The following is an 18,817-nucleotide window of genomic DNA, read 5'->3' on the forward strand; positions in this document are numbered from 1 at the left end:
CTCTCCTATGCCTCCACCTCCCAGCCAATGGTCTGGGTGCAGCAGAATCGACGAAGCTTCACCTCTGCCTGCTCCAAAGAGGCATCTCGGCCAATATTTGTGAGCTACGCTGTGCTGCAGACTAGGCATGTACCGCTGGAGAGTCAGGAAGGTGAGGCTCAGCCTCTGGGGTGCCCACCCGTGCACCCTAGACCCACTGCAGGCATCCGCCTAGGGCCCTCCTAACCCTGAGGGCGCTTTACTCCCAGTGAGACTCCTTGGTCTGTTACCAGCCCGGGACGGTAAAGGGCAAAATAGTGGGTGAAGAGCATGGACGTCTTTGGAATCAGTCAGACTCAAGGTAGCACAGGTTCAGAGCCTGGGCCACGGCGCAGCACGGTGTCAGCTCTCAGAAATGGTAGCTGTTTTACAGGTAACTACTAGTAAGGCCTCTTTGAAGAAACTTCCTAGATTCATTCCTTTCTTTTTTTTTCTTTGAGACAGAGTTTCGCTCTTACCGCCCAGGCTGGAGTGCAATGGTGTGATCTCGGCTCACTGCAACTTCCGCCTCCTGGGTTCAAGCAATTCTCCTGCCTCAGCCTTCCAAGCAGCTGGGACTACAAGCATGTGCCACCACACCCAGATAATTTTTGTATTTTTAGTAGCGACAGGGTTTCACCACATTGGCCAGGCTAGTCTCGAACTCCTGACCTCAGGTGATCTGCCCGCGTCAGCCTTCCAAAGTGCTGGGATTACAGGCGTGAGCCACAGCGCCCAGCCTCATTCCTTTTTGTTTTGTTTTAATACTTTAAGTTCTGGGACACATGTGCAGAATGTGCAGGTTTGTTACATAGGTAGACACGCGCCATGGTGGTTTGCTGCACCCATCAACCCGTCATCTACATTAGGTATTTCTCCTAATGCTATCCCTCCCCTAGCTCCCCACCCCCTGACAGGCCCCAGAGTGTGTGATGTTCCCCTCCCTATCATTCCCTTTTTAATTCATCCCTTCCACCTTCCCTCCATTTTTCTCTACTCATCTATATTCTCAAATCCCAGAGAAAGATGTACAAATCTTTATAGTCTTCAAAGGATCTCCATTTGAGAGAGCTGCCTGTCTGGCTGACTCTTGGCTCCTGAGGCAGGAGGTGAAGGCGCCCTCCCTCCGTCCTCACAGAAGGTCCGCCTTGGGCAGGTGCCCGACCCACACCGGGAGACGGGGGTTAGTACTGCGACTAAGCAAACCCAGCTCCCTCAGGAGATGCCACTCAACACAGATAGGATAATGATGGTGACAAACTAAGGCAATGGCCACCCTTCCTTGAGTGCTATGCTAGGACAGTCCCTGTGCATCCCACTCAACAACCGCACGGGGCAGATTGCATGTCACTGTCATTGCTCACAAAAAGAAACAAAACTGAGCCTAGAGAGGTCCAGCATTCTTGCTAGATCACAGAGGCAACAGTGACCGACACCCAAGGCTGTCCAACTCAGAACTTACACACACAGCCCCCATCACAGCCACTACACCGTCCGACCGCCCACGGGCGGGAAGGGCCACCTGTAAGCCCTTGTCTCTGGCACATCGCTCTGTATTTGGGGCCTTCACTTCACAACAACTCAGACACAACAGAAAACAGACATCCAGCAAGAGTGGCTGGCTGGCAGCCTGAGTGGCCCTGCAGCTGACATGTCCACCATGGTTTTCTGCAACTCCTCACCTCTCTTTGGGGGGCTCCAGCTATATTCCAGAGGATGGATTGCCGGGGGGTAAAGGAAGAAGAGAAATGTCAGGTTGTTTTTTTTAATGACCCAGATTCCGGTCAGATGCATTTGTTATTGGCAGCGGAGAGCCAGCGGGGCTAAGAACACAGGCAGCTGGTGATGTCTTAATCACTGCGGAGAGGAAGGGAGGGGGCCCGAGGCACCCGGCCAAGCGGGCTTAGCCCCCAATGCTAGCCTTCCCGGTGCCTTCTCCTTCCTTTCCCCTTTGCGTTTTTCCTCTCCTCCTCCCCATTCCCAGGTCCTGCTTTTATCTTTTACTCCATCTCTGCCAAGGCCCTCAGGAAGGCAGCCAGCCCCGCTCCTACCACCATCACCCCTGGCCCACCCAGGCGTGCCTGAGAAGGCCAGGTGAGAAGTCCCGGCCATCACTGCCCCACCCAGATCCCTAGCTAGTCTGGCCAAGTGAAAGCCCCAGAGGTCTCCTCCTGGTGGTCCTTTTGAGAGCTCAGTAAGAGGTTTCAAATCCAGTTTAAACATGCAGTCTCAAGGGAGCACCCTAAAAGCACAGAACACCCCTCCTTCTCTTTCCTCCCTGATCTCAGCTGCGATCTCAAAGCACTGGGTGTTGTGAGCTCACTCCTCATCTGTCCTTTGCTCCCTGCCCCGAGGAAGTTGGGGTTGGTGGGAGACACAGAACACCTCATTCTGCTGAAGAGAAAGCCAAATCAAAGCCTAGAGAAAACCGGGGCCCACAGAAAAAATGGGGGCTGAGCACAGGACGCAGGCATCCACACCCAAAATCTGTACACATCCCATATTGTCCTGCCAAGGAGCATGGCTATGCCACCCCAGAGGGTATCATTATCCCATGCAAAACTCAGCTGGCCCCAACACACCCACCACACACCACACAATGGCCTGAAACTTCTTCATACAGTGTTTCAGTTGCTCCTTGAACCCATCTAGAAAGTAGTCTTATCATCAACCCATTTTACAGATGAGAAGGTCAAGGTTCTAAAAGTTAAGCACCTTGCTCTGCACCATACACACAGGAAGTGGTGACACTGAGAAGCAAGCTCACGCGTCCCTAGAGTGAGCTATATTACATATTACATCTCACTTTGCAGACAAGGCTAGAGAAGGCCTGGAAGCAGGGAAGGGAGAGATGATCAGATGCTGGGGTGAAGGGGTGAAGGGATGCAGGCAGCAGACAGCTGAAGCCAGGGGAGTTGAGTCCCTGCGGGTTCTGGTCATCTTCTCCCCCTCACAAAGGGAAAAGTCTCTGAATTTCCTGGGGAAAGTGAAAGGGAATAATATGGTCTGGGGTGACTCAACTTCCTCCTCTCCAAGAACAAGCCCGAACAGGGCCCTCTCCACTGCCTCAATGACACGGGGCCTCTGGACATCACAGACCCAGCATGACAGAAGGGAAGGAGTGGCTCATTCCAAGCAACACTGGGGAGGATCTTTCCAGATGACGCTTCCATAGCTAGACAGATGTCAGAGAAGCTGAGGGTGTCTCTGACCACCTCCCTTGCCGGTCACCTAGAGTGCAAGATCTAAGCCCAACCCCAGCCAACTCATGGTACATTGCCATCAGGGACCCCAGGATGCTACGCCTCAGCCCCTGGCATCCAAGATTCGGGCATGAGGCCCAGGGGCAGGTGGAAGGCTCAGCTCCTCAGTTATCTCCTAAATGCAGTGACGTGAAGAGAGCTCAGCAGGGAAAGAGCCACGAATAGCAGCCTGGGAACACCAAAGAAAGGGAACGATGAGGAAAAATAACTGCAGTAAATTAAACAGCCAGGCAACAGGCTGCCCTCTGAGCAGTCTCTCAGCCAGTCTGCTGCTTCTCATCTCCTCTCCAGCCCTTCCTCCAACCGCAGTTCAGGGGCCTACTCAGGAGGCTCAGATTCCCCCAGGACAGTGGGCCCTTGGAGTGGTGGCCTGGCCTGGACCTTCACTAGCACCCAGGGAGCCTGTGACGGACCCAGAAGAATCCTCAGAGCCCTCCAAAGCAAGGGCCTTGGGGATCTGTGTCTAAAGGCCAGAGATGAGGGCTTTGGCCAAGGAGGTTCCATCTCCCCAGGGTGCCTGCAGAGAAAAAAGCCCACGTGGACTTTTTTGGGAAGCAGAGAAAGGCAGCAGGTGACCCCTTAGGGATCCACATGGCGGAATCTGGAAGCCAGAACCACCTCCAGACCACACCTGTGACAAATGGGCTTCCAGGCCCACTAGGGCCACTCCAGGTTCCAGTGGGTTCCACCTCAGCCCTGCAGGCCCTGTGCCCAGTGGGACCTGGACACCAGGCGCCCCATCTCCCTCTCTGTATAAGCCTCCCCCCGATGAGATGTGTTTGAGAAGATCTTTGGGTGCTTTGAGATGGTACGAAAATCCTGGTAAAAGGGAGGCTGAACGCTGGAGAAGCTCCCCATATCCTCCCAAGCCCCGCCTCCAGAACCCCAACCACTCTGACCAGCGAGTGCCCAGTGTGAGCTCGGACATCTCGGGGGAGCAAAAGAGATGTGGACCCGGGGCCATGTGGGCACGAGCGATCACCTCCAAAACCTACTCCCACATCTGGATGGTCCCAGCAGAAGCCATCTAGCTGCTTAGTCAGTAGTCACAGGATGATCCGGCTGAGAGCCCCACAGATAGCCCACGCAAGCAAATCTGTCCAACTCCTGCCAATCACAGCACAGACTCCCCAGCTCCCAGAGGGCCCCAGGGCTGGGGTAGGGGTGGGGTGGGGATGGGGAGGCTCTGAGCATGGATTGAGGTTACTTCCCAGCCCAGGACTCCAGGAGGGAGCAGAGGCCAGAGCAACTGAGAAGGAAGCAGGGTGACCAGGGATAATGGATCAACTGCTGGGAACAAACATGGAGCCGTGTCCCTGTGATTCCAGGACGCACAGGTTTTCGTGCTCATCCCTGTAAGTCCCCAGACAGAAGAAATGAGTCTGAGCAAGCCAGATGGAGAGGTCCCGGTGGAATGTGCTCTGGACCAACCTACGTTCTCCACTCTGATACAGGCTCCAGAGGGAGAGGTCCCGGTGGAATGTGCTCTGGACCAACCTACGTTCTCCACTCTGATACAGGCTCTAGACAGAGAGGTCCCGGTGGAATGTGCTCTGGACCAACCTACGTTCTCCACTCTGATACAGGCTGTGCCCGGCCCACCACAGAGCCTGGGGAGAGCAGCAAATGGCAGCTGGAGGGAAATGAGGGGCCCCTCCCATGCCCACACTTCCCAGACAGCCCACAAGTGGGGTTCCCCAGGTGTCAGACGCTAGGGTGCCTTGGCAGGCAACTGCAGGAGCCAGTAACATGACTTGGGGCTGCCTGGTGGAGAAATTCCCCAGGGAACAAACCATTGCACAGCTTTGGGGCCCTCTAGGAAGGCGGGGAGGTGGGACGGAAATAGACACAGGGAACAACAGGAAGTCACGAAAAGAAAAATAAGGTAGCGATCCTGATTCCAATCAGCAGAACCCTTCCTAGGCCTCAGAGTACTTTCAGGATCACCATCCCATTGCAGCCCACTGACAAGTCTCCCAGGTTGGCCAGGCAAGTTTGATTAAGATTTGATTCCCACCTTACCGAGGAGAAGCTGAAGTCAAAGATCCTCCCAGGGAGGCAATGGAAGAGCAGCAGGGGAGCCCAAGCCTTCTCACAGGCAGCTATGGCCTGGGGCGGTGGTACACGGACGCCCCCTAAATGTGTGCAGTACTTTCCAGTTTAAGGCACCACCCTTCTCTTGGTTTGGATTCTCACAACCACCAGAGAAGGGGGTAGGACAGGTTCTTGAATCCACACACAAGGTAAAGCATCCCTGGGTTTGAGCCATGAGTTTAATGGGGAGACTTGGGGATGGGGGTGGGAAGGGTATGTGTTTGTTTTCTAAAGGGGTAGCAGGTGGGAGAGCAGGCCAGGGCCAGGGGATGAGGGAGGTGGGCCGTCAGGAGCTGCCCTGGGTAGAAGGGCGCAGTGAACAGGGGAGAGCCGGGTGAGAGGCAGTGCAGCGCCAGGGAACAGCCCTGAAGACATGTTCAGGGGGATTGGGGGAAGGAGGAAGAAAAAGAGCGCTCTTCCTAATGACGATTGCTGGAGGGAGGAATTGGAACAATCGTAATTAAGGCTTCTAACAATAGGAAGGGAGCCACGACAGTTCTGTATGTCAAACAAGGTGCAGAGCTTCTCCCCAGCGTAGCGAGGGTGCTTAATACGGCAGCCCGCCCCCTCATTACGTGCTTCGCGGGCGTGAAGGCCCTCCCCTACAGGGGGGAGGGCGCGTTCAAATCAACTGACTGCTGTGGCTGTGGCCCCATCTCCTGCCCAGGCCCAGAAACCACTTCCATTTCTTCCTACCCTGAAGTGGGAGAGGGGCTAACAGGGAAGATTCTCCCCCCACCACTAAGCAAGGAACTGGAGGTCCGAAGAGGCAAATCCAGCAGGGGTCTGCGCAGCCTGGAGCCCAGAGCTCCTGTCCCAACCCAGCCCCGCAGCGGGCAGCTGCTCACTCCAGGCCTGTGATCTCCAGGAATGGCAAAATCCAGGGCAGCGCAGTCTAGGCAGTGAGTTCCAGCACACTGAGCACACGCGCAGTCCAGGTGAGGCAGTCCCCTCTCAGCGTCCCCACCTACGAGACAGAAGAAACTCATCCCTGGTCCATCACTCTACCGACGCTACTATGAGGATAAGGAAGATAAAATATCTCAATAATCATCAGCTGCTTAAAAACAAAGGGAACAAAAGAAACATATACAACCACAGAATGTCAGGGCCCAAAGAGACCTCAGAGATGAGCTGGTCCAAGTCTATCATTTTCCAGATGTGGAAACTGAGGCCCAGAGAGGGAAGTAGTTTGCCCAGGATCACACGGCTAGCTAGCGAGCATGCCGGGGACTAGAACCCAGGCCTCTGGGATCAATCCCTGCTCTTTTCCACTCTGCCACTTTGATCCCAAATACAAGTGAGAGTTAACTGGCACGCATCTTCTAAGAAGAGCTGCACACCTGCACTTCTAGGAGTGGGGAGGAAATGCAGGATGCATGGCCAGGCACCCCAGGATCCCACAGGCTGTTTGGGTGGCCACCCAGCCCAGCCCCTCCCTGCCCCAAGTTGTGAGAAGTCTCCATTTAGGTGGGAAGACAAAGCTAATCGGCAATGCCGAGAATCTTGTCAATATTCCTCCCACGGCTCCTGAGGAAGACCCACAGCCCTCTGCGGAGTGGCTTTTGTGAAATATGCACTTTCCAGACTCCCTCCTCCCAGCAGGCAGGCTGAGAAAGGGGCAGGTGGAGGGGGGCTGGAAGGGGGAGGGAGGGGGCTTCGTTGCAGCTCTCTTTAGCTGCCATAAATGGGAACAAATTGAGCACCTCAGGCACTCAGCTCCTCTTCTGACTGCATCAGTGTTCCTCCCTCCACCCGTGCTCTCTCCTGAGGGTCCCTGAACCTCCTCCCCAACCAGGCCTCTGAGCCCCAGGGACTGGTCACAATGAGTGTCCTAAATGGCTCAGACATCACAGAGCTCCTGCCCAGAGCCCAGGCTTATCGGCCTGACAAGCTGTCGCTCTGATTTGGGGCCAATGAGCTCTTGCCAACAAGCGGGGGAAGCCCCCCTTGAGAGGGCAGGGGGCAGAGTGAGGCTTCAGAACACACCCGCCCTCACTGTACAGAGAACAGAAGGCACAGGATCCTCACTGCCAGCAACTGCCGTTTGCTTAGAGACCCCTGCAGACAGACTCCCCAGGTCGCCTGCCCAGCCACAGTCCCATGTCCTCCAGACCTTCCTCCACCTGGCGTTCTTTAATGCCCTTCCCCGCATGATCCAATGCGCCATTGCTAAAAGGGGTCTTCTGCAACCAGCACACCGCTGTACCCAAGCAATTCCTTGCACTCCACAGATCTGTTCGACACCCTTTGCATTAGCCCCTTTCTCTGGCTTCCAATATCACCTTGTTTTTCCTGCCTTCTCCTTCTCCACCCTCTGCACTCCGCACTCCCTCTGCTTGTCCACAATCCCTTCACCAGATAGGCCTCCTCCCACGTTGTACATCTTCCATCCTCCAGATCCTCAAGCCCTCCCTTTTCACCCTTCTCACAGTCCCTGGAGAGCCTGCCTCCTCTACAAAGCCTGTTCTGATCAGAAGACAGATGGCAGGTACGGGACATGAACACTGACACTAGGCCCCCCATGCTAGGCAAGAGCACTGAGCATCATACCTGGTACTCACCCCTGACCTGCACCCACTAGAAGACTAGCTGGCTAGCTGGCTCCTCCACCCCCTCATCTCTGGGTACCCCATTCCCTCATCAAGTCTGCAGTGCGTGTGCACAAGAGCTCAGCTGAACCCTGGGGGAGGGTGGCAAAGCATGGAAGATCAGAAGTCTCTAGGCTAGGTGCAGTGGCTCATACCTGTAATCCCAGCATTTTGGAGGCCGAGGCAGGAGGCTTGTTTAAGGCCAGGAGTTCAAGACCAACCTGGACAACACAGGGAGACCCTGTTTCTACAAAAAATTTAAAAATTTAAAAAATATATAAAAAGAAGTCTCTATATAACATAAGATGTATAAAACCTTCATGAAACTTTAAAAAAGATAAAGAAGACCTAATGTATGCTGAAATATACCATGTTCATGAATAGAAATAGATAAGTAGAATACTATTCATATTCATGAATAGAAATATAAAGATAAGCCAGTCATGGTGGCTCACGCCTGTAATCCCAGCACTTTGGGAGGCCAAGGCTGGCCGATCACGAGGTCAGGAGTTCAAGACCAGACTGGGCAACATAGCAAAGCCCCATCTCTACTAAAAATACAAAAATTAGCCAGGCATGGTGGCACACGCCTATAATCCCAGCTACTCAGGAGGCTGAGGCATAAGAATCGCTTGAACCTGGGAGGCAGAGGTTCCAATGAGCTGAGATCGTGCCACTGCACTCCAGCCTGGGTGACGGAGAAAGATTATATCTCAAAAAAATAATAGAAAGAAATACAAAGACAGCAATTTTCCCTAAGATGATGAATGAATTCAATGAAAGGTCAACCAAAGTATCAAAAGGGTTTGGGGGGAGAGGCTGGCTGACTGATTTTTGGTGAAACAAGATAAACTAATTCTAAAACGTATGCAAAAGAACAAAGGGCCAAGAACAGCCAAAATACTCTTGAAAAAGCATAAGAGGAAAGGATTTGCCCTACCAGATAGTGAGACTTATTATAAAGTTGTAGTAAGGAAGACAGTGCGGCACCAGGATAGACAAATAGTCCACTGGAAAAGACCCAGGCATACACAGAAACACAGGTGGCGGTACGGGTCTGTGGGGACAGGTGGACTAGTAAATCAATGGAACTATGGAAGAAAAATCAGAGCCCTATCTTATATACAAATATGAATTCCAAATATATTAAGGTCTTAAATATAAAAAGAAAAGCTTCCAGAAATCAGTCTCATCTCAGGAACTCATCTTCAGTCACTCACTCGTTCATTCAACAATTCACAGGCACTGATTATGTTGCGAAACGCCCTAGCTCACTACCAGGCTGTAAAGATGAAGCAGGGCGCCGTGGCTCACGTCTATAATCCCAGCACTTTGGAAGGCCGAGGCAGAAGGACTACTTGAGCCCAGGAGGTTGAGACCAGCCTGGGCAACATAGGGAAACCCTACCTTTACAAAAAATACAAAAATTAGCCGTGCTTGGTAGCACATGCCTATAGTTTGAGCTACCCAGGAGGCTGGTATGGAAGGATCACTTGAGCCTAGGGAAGTCAAGGCTGCAGTGAGCCATGACTGTGCCACTGCACTCCAGCCTGGCTGACAGGAGTGAGACCCTGCCTCAAAAGAAAAAAAAAAAAAGACATCCATGAGATAGCATGTATTTCTTAAATACATAAAAAGTACAGTCTAACAAAGAAGAGGCTGAAAATTTGACTATATTACAATGAAGAATTTCTGTTTACCAAGACCCCATGAAGAAAGTGAAAAGACAAACTATAAACTGGCAGCTACATACTGTGTTTGCAATACATTTAATTAACAACAAATTAGTATTCAAAACATAAATAAAACTCCTAAAAATTGTTAGAAAAAAATGCAACTCAACAGAAAAATGAAAAAAGACAAACATGCTTTCACAGAAGATGAAAGAATGGCTAAGGAACATATGAAAAGATGTCCACTAGTGATCAAAGAAATGCAAATTAAAACCATTATAATATAGCATTTTACATCCACTGTACTGGAGAATGCCAAAAACCATTTCCCATTGACTTTCCACTGGTAGGAATGTCCACTGATACGTCCTCACTGGAAAACAATCTGGCATTATCTAGGAAAGGTGGCAGGTACATATCCTGAAGCTCCACGGTGCCATTACACTCCTGTATACCCAGAGCAGTGCTCCTCAACGTGTGGTCCGTGGAACTGCTACATGCTTAGAAACTTTTTTTTTTTTTTTTTTGAGACAGAGTCTTGCTCTGTTGCCCAGGCTGGAGTGCAGTGCGCAATCTCGGCTCACTGCAAGCTCGGCCTCCTGGGTTGACGCCATTCTCCTGCCTCAGCCTCCCGAGTAGCTGAGACTACAGGTGCCCGCCACCGCACCCGGCTAACTTTTTCTATTTTTAGTAGAGACGGGGTTTCACCGTGTTAGCCAGGATGGTCTCGATCTCCTGACCTTGTGATCCGCCCACCTCGGCCTCCCAAAGTGCTGGGATTACAGGCGTGAGCCACTGCATCCGGCTCACGCTGAGAAACTTTTATAGCAATCTGACATTGCTAGAACATCACAGCGCACCATCAGCTGACTCACTCAGGTACAGCTGAGCTCATCAGGTGAGTCACGTGTCCTCTGAACCATGTACTAGTCATGTGCAGCAGGACCACCTCTGAGAACTAAAAACTTAAAAGACGGTCCTCCACCACAGATACTTCCAGAAGCACTGTCCTAAAGAAATGCCTCCACATGTACACCAGAAGACTTATACAAGAATGTTTACAGAAGTGTTGTTTAGAAAAAAGAGGAAATAACCCAAATGTTCATCACCAGAAGAATATACCGCAGCACACTCATGTAATGAATACTGCAGAGCCATGAAAAGGTATGCACTGTGGCCACAACTATCAACGTGAATGAATCCAGAAACATAACGGTGCATTTTTATTTATTTATTTTTTATTTTTTTGAGACAGAGTCTCACTCTGTCACCCAGGCTGGAGTGCAATGGTGTGGTCTCGGCTCACTGCAACCTCCACCTCCCGGGTTCAAGCAATTCTCCTGCCTCAGCCTCCTGAGTAGCTGGGACTACAGGCACCCACCACCACGCCCAACTAATGTTTGTATTTTTAGTAGAGACATGGTTTCACTGTGTTGGCCAGGCTGGTCTCGAACTCCTGACCTCGTGATCCGCCCACCTTGGCCTCCCAAAGTGCTGGGATTACAGGCACGGGCCACTGCGCCTGGCACAACGCTGAATTTTTAAAACTACATTCAGAATTATTCTGTTTATCAAAAGTTTAAAAATCAGTCAAACTAAATGATGCCGTGCTTAAGAATGCCAATACATGTGGAGTACACTTCACACACGATTCAAAGCGAATGGTGCTCTCTCAGGGAGAAGTTGGGCGTCACAGAGGCTCATGGGTATAGAAAGTCCTCTATTTCATAAGCTAGGCTTCTAAGAGGGTAGGCGTTTGTTTTATGATTTTTTTAAGTACATGAATTTACATATGATGTATTTTACAACGGTCACTTATTTTAGGTGATGGTGTTTCTGGTTGGGAGAGTGACCTGGACCTGGAGCCCTGTGTGCTCTGTGTCCTGGTCAGCCCAGGTCACAAGCCAAGCTGCTCAGTGGAATCCAACATCCACCAAAGGGCCTGTGGGGGCCCTGCACTGTGACCACCGGCCCAGCTGGCTGGGTCCAGGCCCCACTCGTCACCCCTAGGACAAAGGGAGGCAGAAGAAGTATGTGGAGCTGCCCCTTCTGGGAGGCCCAGAGGTGTGGCAGGTGCAGCTGCAGGCCTTGGGGTCAGAGACCACATCCTCCTCCACTGCCTTCCCCCTACCTATAACTCTCATTCCAAGAAACCTCCCTGGCCCTCCGAGCTGCCCCCATTCCCCCATATACCCCGAAGGCCCGAGGACATTCAGAACAGTCCCCAGCCCGAGGGACACTTGGGGCTCCTGCCAGGGCTCCAACGCCCTGCCTGGCATTGTCATCCAAGTGGTCCATACTCCAACCCGTGGGCACCTAACTTCCCATTCATACGCTCTCACTGCAGGAGCCACAGTAATTCTAACAAGCACAGCTCCTGTGCACGAAGTCCAAGGTGCCAGGCCTCCTGCTAAGCAGTAGACCTGCATCATGCACACAGCACCTCCTGCAGGCCTCAGCACGGCCCTATAGGAGACGTGGTATTGTCCAAGGTGAGGAAACCCAGACAGCAAGAGGTTAAGGAATGCCTTCAAAACACAGCTCTCACTTCTGGAGGCTCCCACTCAGGAGGGCCTTTGTTCATGTAAAAGCCGCCCAGCTGATGTGAACATCCACTCTAGTGAAGAACCCCTGGAGTGGAAAGAAAGCTACCTGAAAGCGGGGCCCTGTCCCTCTCCTCCTTGGCCGGTCACCCACCCCTGACCAGCCACTAAAACAGAGCCTCTCTGCGTGGTCCTGATGCAGTAAGCTAGCCACTGCAAGGGAGATTTGAAATCCTGCAGCCTCTCCTGCCCAAGGGCTTCTCCAGTTCTCCTGGGAGCCTTCAAAGTTTGCTGGGGTGCACAGGAGGGGAGGCAGACCCCACCTAAATCAAACCAGGGACTCACTAAGTGAGAGGAGGTTTCAGATCTCCCCTGAAGTCCCATGGCTAGTTAAAAGAGTCGAGTCAGAAGCCACATCTCGACCTTGTGCTGCCCCCCCGCCTGACCGTGTGCCATTTTTAACATCCCTGCCAGGATCGGACCCCAACCCCCCACCACTTCTGCTGGCAGATTAGCTTTCAAATGTGAGCAGGGACAAAGCTGGCTGAGAAGACTTACCTCTGCCCGATGGGTTTAGCTCGGCTTCAAAGCTTCCTAACTGGGACCAAATAAACGGGCATATCACAGCTGGAAGGGAGAGGCCGGAAAGGGGGGAGAAAACAGGGGCATCTCTCTAAAGCTGGATTACCTACAGCGACAGCTTGAGCCCGAGTGACACAGCACAACCTGTCACGGTGGTCTCTGCCAGAAAAACAAAACCACCCTGTCCTGGAAGCCCTGGAAAGCCAGCATCCCCAGGCACTGCTGCATGCCTTCCCAGAGGCCAGCGCCCCTCAACTTCGGAACCCACTCCCAACTCTCCACCCCCAGAAGCCGCTCCTGAAGGGTGCCACCAGACTGGCATGACCCTTTGTTTCTCTGGGTTCAGCCCGTTGCATGTGTCCAGCAGGTGCTGCCTCACCCTTGGGCTGCTAGCTCTCCCCTGGCATAGGCTCTGAACCAACGTGTTCTCTCTTCCCACCCTTCTCCCTGCCCTGGACCCCCTAGTCTCATCTAATCAGCAAACTCCTATTCATCCTTCAAAACCCAGGTGTCACTTGCTCTGCTGTTATCTCTGTATCTTGTCTCTATTAAGCAGTATTAATTACTCCGTTAAGGAGCTCTATTAAGCAGCTACCGCTCAGAACTGTAATGATCTGCTTATGTGTCTGACTTCTCCATGCAACTCTGAGCCGCTCAAAGTCCCGGCTTACAGCAGGTGCTCAACTAGCCACAGAGCATCTGCCAGCCCTTTCGGTGGAAGAAACAGAAAGGCCACAGGATTCGCTGGTTCTTTTTTTCAAACTAAAGAAAAAAAAAAAAGGAAGGCTCTTTTCCTCGCCTCTCTTTCTGACAGGAATAAACATTTTAGAGCAGGAGAGTCAGAAAGTGGCTGTGTGGGCGTAGAGGGGAGGAAAGGACAAGTCAGGCCACCAGGGCTCTGGGTGCAGGCCTACTGCTGCCTCACCCTAGAATGCTCTCACCTCTCCCTTGGCAGCCCTGTGTTCAAATGCTCAGCGCAGGACAAGCCAGATGACCTCTTGATTCCACGACTTCCTGGCACGAGAAAACTGATCTGCCCTGTGCGAGCCCAGTCAGCCCATTCTCACCAACTGGAGGATCCTGTGCACAGAGCGGGCATTCAGTAAATAGTTGTGGCATGAGTGAATGGACCCAATTGGGACCCCAGCACCCTGATAAGCCACAGAAGGCCTCTGGCCACAGAGTCTGCCACCAAGTTCAGCCAAGGGCAGCATGGAGGTAGGAGCAGGGGAGGACGAGGCCTCTCCATTTGAGGAAGAGGCTGGAGGGTGTTTTCTGTGCTCTTCACAGGCCAGGGTGGAGGGCCCAGCGGCCCTTCCTCAGGCTAGAGAGAGCTGCTTACCCCGTTTCAACTGGGACTTTCTCTTCTCTACCCGCCTCCTCCCCACCCCCTCCTGATTGACACCAATGCTTGCTCTGACAAGATTGAAAAATAGATATTAAGACAAGGAAGTTTAATTTTTAATGCTGTGGAGAGGAAGTGAACACAGACCTGGCATTCCCTCACGGCCACATTCCAGGAGTCTCGGGGTATCTGCCAGGCCCCACACCTGTCCCCCTTTCCCCCAGCAGAGGCTTAAGATCTACTTCCCCCACCCTTAAGATCTACTTGTTGCAGCCCTCTAGGAAGACAGCCTGAACCCCTCACACCTGCGCACTCTGGGGGGGCCCTAAGTGCCTCTTGCTGCCCAGGTTACCCTGTGTCTCTTCTGCCTGGAGAGGCCAGGTGAGGCCAGGTCTGAACCCGAGCTCCCTGCTGGGACCCTTGAGCCCACTCACTACTCCTGTTTTCAGACAGAAGGCACCCCACAGACTCCTTATGACACTCCAGGCCACCCAACACTGACCATGCACAGACCCCAGCCAGAGCCCACAGAGGCACTCGTGACATGGCCGAGCCAGTACTAAGCATGTGCCACCAATGCAGCTGGGGAGCCTGACCACGCTGCCTGCACCCTAAGGCAGCCAGCATCTGCGAGGGCCCTGACCTCACTTACGGGAGTTTAATCAGGGCCCGCCCCATCAGCACTCCGCCCCGGACCACCCTGCGCCAACCTTTCCCTTGTTCCAGCAGGCTGGCTGAACACGGCCTCCTCAGCTAATTAGCCTTCATTAAGGGAGCGATCCACAAGGAATAGGCTTTCCAATGGGCCAGAATGTCACTGCTCTGCCAGCCATAATTTAAAGTGATGGGACAGCTCTGCTGGCAAGCATGAAAAGTGACCATTATCCTAAGTAGCAATTATGCCAGCAGCCCCGGCCCCGCCCCCCACATCAGACAGGAACTTGATTTGGGTTGGGAAGAGCTAGGCGGGATCAGGACTTGCTGCCCCAGGAAGGGTACACACGACCCCAGCATTCAGAGGTCCCTTTTCCAGCCCACCCCTATACTCTCTTCTCTACTCACAGTTTGAAGCTCTGAGCCTCCTTAGCCCTCTTGGGAGGGGCTTAGAATCATTTAATCTCTACTATCAGTATTCTACCAGATGGCCCTGGGAGGACCCAGAGAAGGGGCTGACTGAGGAAAATGCCCAGATGGTTTTCACTGCTAGGAGAAATCCCTTAGGGTGAGTGTGCTTACTGGGGAACAGGATCCTCAGTATGGGGAAACTTTTGTCCCAATTCAAGCCTCCTATTTCCTATCCACCTAGAAGCCAGCATTGTCTTTAGCCCTGAGAGTCAGGGCACGGGATGCAGAAGACAAAGAGGAGATGGGACTCAGTCAGGAGTGACCACTGACTCCCTCTCCTCTACCCTCACCTTGCTGCCCTCCTGGAGGCCCCAAATTCCCACAGTGCACTGGGCTACCAACATGGCTAGTACTGTGTGGTTGAAGTCGCAGTGTCAGGAGCAGACCTGGACCCCCACAAGCAGGCAGGCACCCAGCAGCCTGTAAGGCACCTGCCCTTTTCTTAGTAAGGCGGAGGACCATGGGCTGTGTGGCTCTGCCTCCCAGCCTACCCCCAGTGACGTCGCCCAGCCCTCACCAATACTAGTACCCTAGAAGCTCCACCCAGTGGTGAGGAACCCATGCACGCCTGTGAAGGGCTGCAGTGTGCGACAGCTGCACCTCTCTTCCACATGGGAATCTTCCCAAGCGCTCAGAGGCATGGGGCGCGGGGCGGGGGGTGGTGGCAGCAGCGGTGAGTTTGGAGAAATACCGGGTAGGCTTCGGGATCTGTGGGAACAGCTCTATCTACTGATCGCAGGCCTCAGGTTCAACTCTAATCCTTCAGAAAAGCCTCCTTTTTGGATCTGAGCCACAAGACTACAACAAGCTAAGGCTACAAAATTCCTAACAATTGCACCTGGTCCCAGAGGGCTGGGCTTGACCCAGCCTGCATGCTCCCCCTGCACCCCCTGCATAAGACAGCAAGAGGCCTCCCAGGGACCCTGACTCATCAACACCCCACCTGCCTTTGAGGTTTTCCCTTCCCGTTCTGCTCTTTCCTCTGCTCCTTCCCCAGTATCAGGCCAAGCACCAGCCTGCAGGAAGCCTTCATTTGAGTGGAGCACAGTGACCCACCGCCCCCAAATCCTGGCCGACACCCTGCTGCACCTGCTCCTCCACCTCCTGAAAAACACAGTGGCAAACACTCTTACACACAAGCATGAACTTCTCTTCTGCTAAATTCCTCATCTTACCTAAGGTCTATGTCTTATTTCATCATCTCATTTGCTACTAGCATACAAGAAGTGGGTCCTGGAGATTCAATTATTCCCTGCTTACAGCATGTCATGGGAATTCTGAAAATATTAAGTAATCAGAAAAGTCACAATCCAGGAGAGAACAACTCCTTGCCTGGTAAAGAGAGTGTAATCAGTACCTTCTAATTAGGAAGAGACAGCAAGTTCTCTCGCTATCAACCATAACGAAAAAATATGTCACCAACTAGCTCATTAACCTCTGCCAAGCTTTTAAGGGAAGATGGGAAGAACTGCTTGTCATCCCATAGCTATGGCGCTAGGAGAGGCTTTACCAGAGGCAAGTGTGAGATCTAACTTCTCTTCTCCATCAAGTGGAACTCAGGAACCACTACCACATGACAACATGTTGTGGATTTACAGCTCTGGCCCTCCATGCATTCATTCACCAACATATAATGAGGGCCTACAATGTGCAGAGTACAGATCACTGTACTAGCCAGTGAGGAGGTCACCAAACCACGTTGGGCCCATCCTGGAGAAGAAAGGCACCGCAGGCAGTTATACCAACTCCGGCCAGCAGGTGGCAGGGTGGGGGTGGGGAGGAGTGAGCGCAGCTGAGTGGGGTTACAGGCCCCACGGTCTTCCTAATAAGGCTTAATATAGGCAGGGTGGGGCAAAACAAAAAGGTAAGTTGAGACTACAAAAAAGGACGGAGAAGGCAGCTGTGAACAATGAAAAGGACAGCATTTGTGTGAATCCAAAGGCACCAGGGAAGCACACACCAGTACTTGGCTGACAGATGCTGGCAGATGGGTCACAGGACCAGGAGGCACTGGCCCACAAGGCAGCCAGAGACACTCCAGTGGTGCTCGCCACCAGAAAAAGAATGAGACTATCTGCCCCAGCTTCCATAAAACTCTAGGCAGGCACATGACAGGTCACATCCTAATAGGGTGGCTGGAGGGCCCAACCCATGGTAACAACTAGGGGAATCCAACTCAAGTCACCTTAAACCGGTCTCCTTGGAAAAGCAGCCCACACCCCAGGCAGGGAGGGGGGCTTCTCTCCCCAAGAGAGAAGATGAGGATGCCTGCCCCCCACCCCAGATGGCACGTAAGTAGTGAGGTGAGGGCAAGCAGGGAGACCGTCACGACAGCCCCTGTTGGACTGGAAAGGAAGCCCAGTCCTTCAGGGACCAAGTGATTTGCCCAAGGTCACACAAGAAGCTAATGCAGAGCCAAGACTAGAGCCCAGTCTTCTTCCTGCGCTTGTCATTCTATGGGAAAAGTCACCCCCTCCACACACACCCCCACCCTAAAAAGCGTTTCAGCTAATGTAGATCACTCCACACAAAAGCCGAATGCCTCTTCAGCACACCTGCTTCTTCCCAACTTCACTCTGAATGACTTTCTCCTGCCCCCAGTGCTCCACCTGGACCACGGGCAGCGGGCAGCTGACAGCCTCTAGCGGGCAGGACAGACTTTGGGACAGAGCCAAACATCTGTGCTACGTCGGGGCTTGGGTGAAGAAAGGCAGAGACGGCAATTGGGATGAACGAACGATTCGAGATGAATTTAAGAAGTTTTCAAATGTTCCTAACCAGTATTTCTTATGCACGTGCACATATGTACGCACAGCCTCCAGAGTCACACAGAGGACAGAGAGCAATTCCCAGCTGCCCTACCCATTCATACCTTCTGTAGAAAAGTGCCTCTCATCAAGGACAGGGGAACCCTGCTTGTCTCCCTTTGTCCCTTCCGGCCACTGGGGCTCCCAAAACCTGGAAGCACGTGGCGGGCCAGCTCCATGCCCGGTCCACTGCAATCCCTCAAAAGCAGCAGCCAGCCACCCGATGGCAGCACGCCCCCACACCCCTCCTTTCCCACCCAGGCCCCAACCCGGGAGCATATCTGAGGACTAGCAAGCAGGTCCATCGGCTTGAGCCAGGGGCTCCTCCTCTCTTTCCTACGATTCACCGAAAGAAGTGGGAAGATGTGGCCTCTACACCCCGCCCCCCTCCAACCCATTCCCATAAAATGCTGCAGATTGTATTCTCGTGCATTCAGGAGGAATACAAGAAGAAACTCAGAAACACATCCTCACCTGTGCCTATCTCCAACTCAGGCTCACAGCTGTTAAAAATTCTGACCCCACAGCCATTACTGCAGGCTGCCCAGTCGGAGGCACTTCCAGCCTGGGTTTTCTTATAGGGGAAGGAGGTGGTGCCAAACTTTGCCAGCCTCCTAGGAGTAGAGCAAGTCTCTCCTGAACACAGGCAAGCTGGAGCCCCCATTCAGCCACCAAAGAGAGGGAGAAAGGAAAGACAAAGGTGCATGAAAGCGGGGCGGGGGCAATTTTTTTTAAAAAGCACACTTACCACTGTGCAGAGAGCAGAGCAATGCAGC

At 52.8% G+C, this 18,817-nt stretch overlaps 1 protein-coding gene across 7 annotated transcripts in view; it reads right to left on the bottom strand.

Annotated features, from left to right (window-relative positions):
• TSPAN9 (tetraspanin 9) overlaps positions 1-18,817 on the bottom strand; it is a 201,359-nt gene that overhangs the window by 62,572 nt on the left and 119,970 nt on the right. The gene's annotated exons all lie outside the window — the stretch shown is intronic.

The sequence above is a fragment of the Nomascus leucogenys genome, chromosome 23 (assembly GCF_006542625.1).
Source record: "Nomascus leucogenys isolate Asia chromosome 23, Asia_NLE_v1, whole genome shotgun sequence".
In the NCBI taxonomy this organism is placed as follows: domain Eukaryota; kingdom Metazoa; phylum Chordata; class Mammalia; order Primates; family Hylobatidae; genus Nomascus; species Nomascus leucogenys.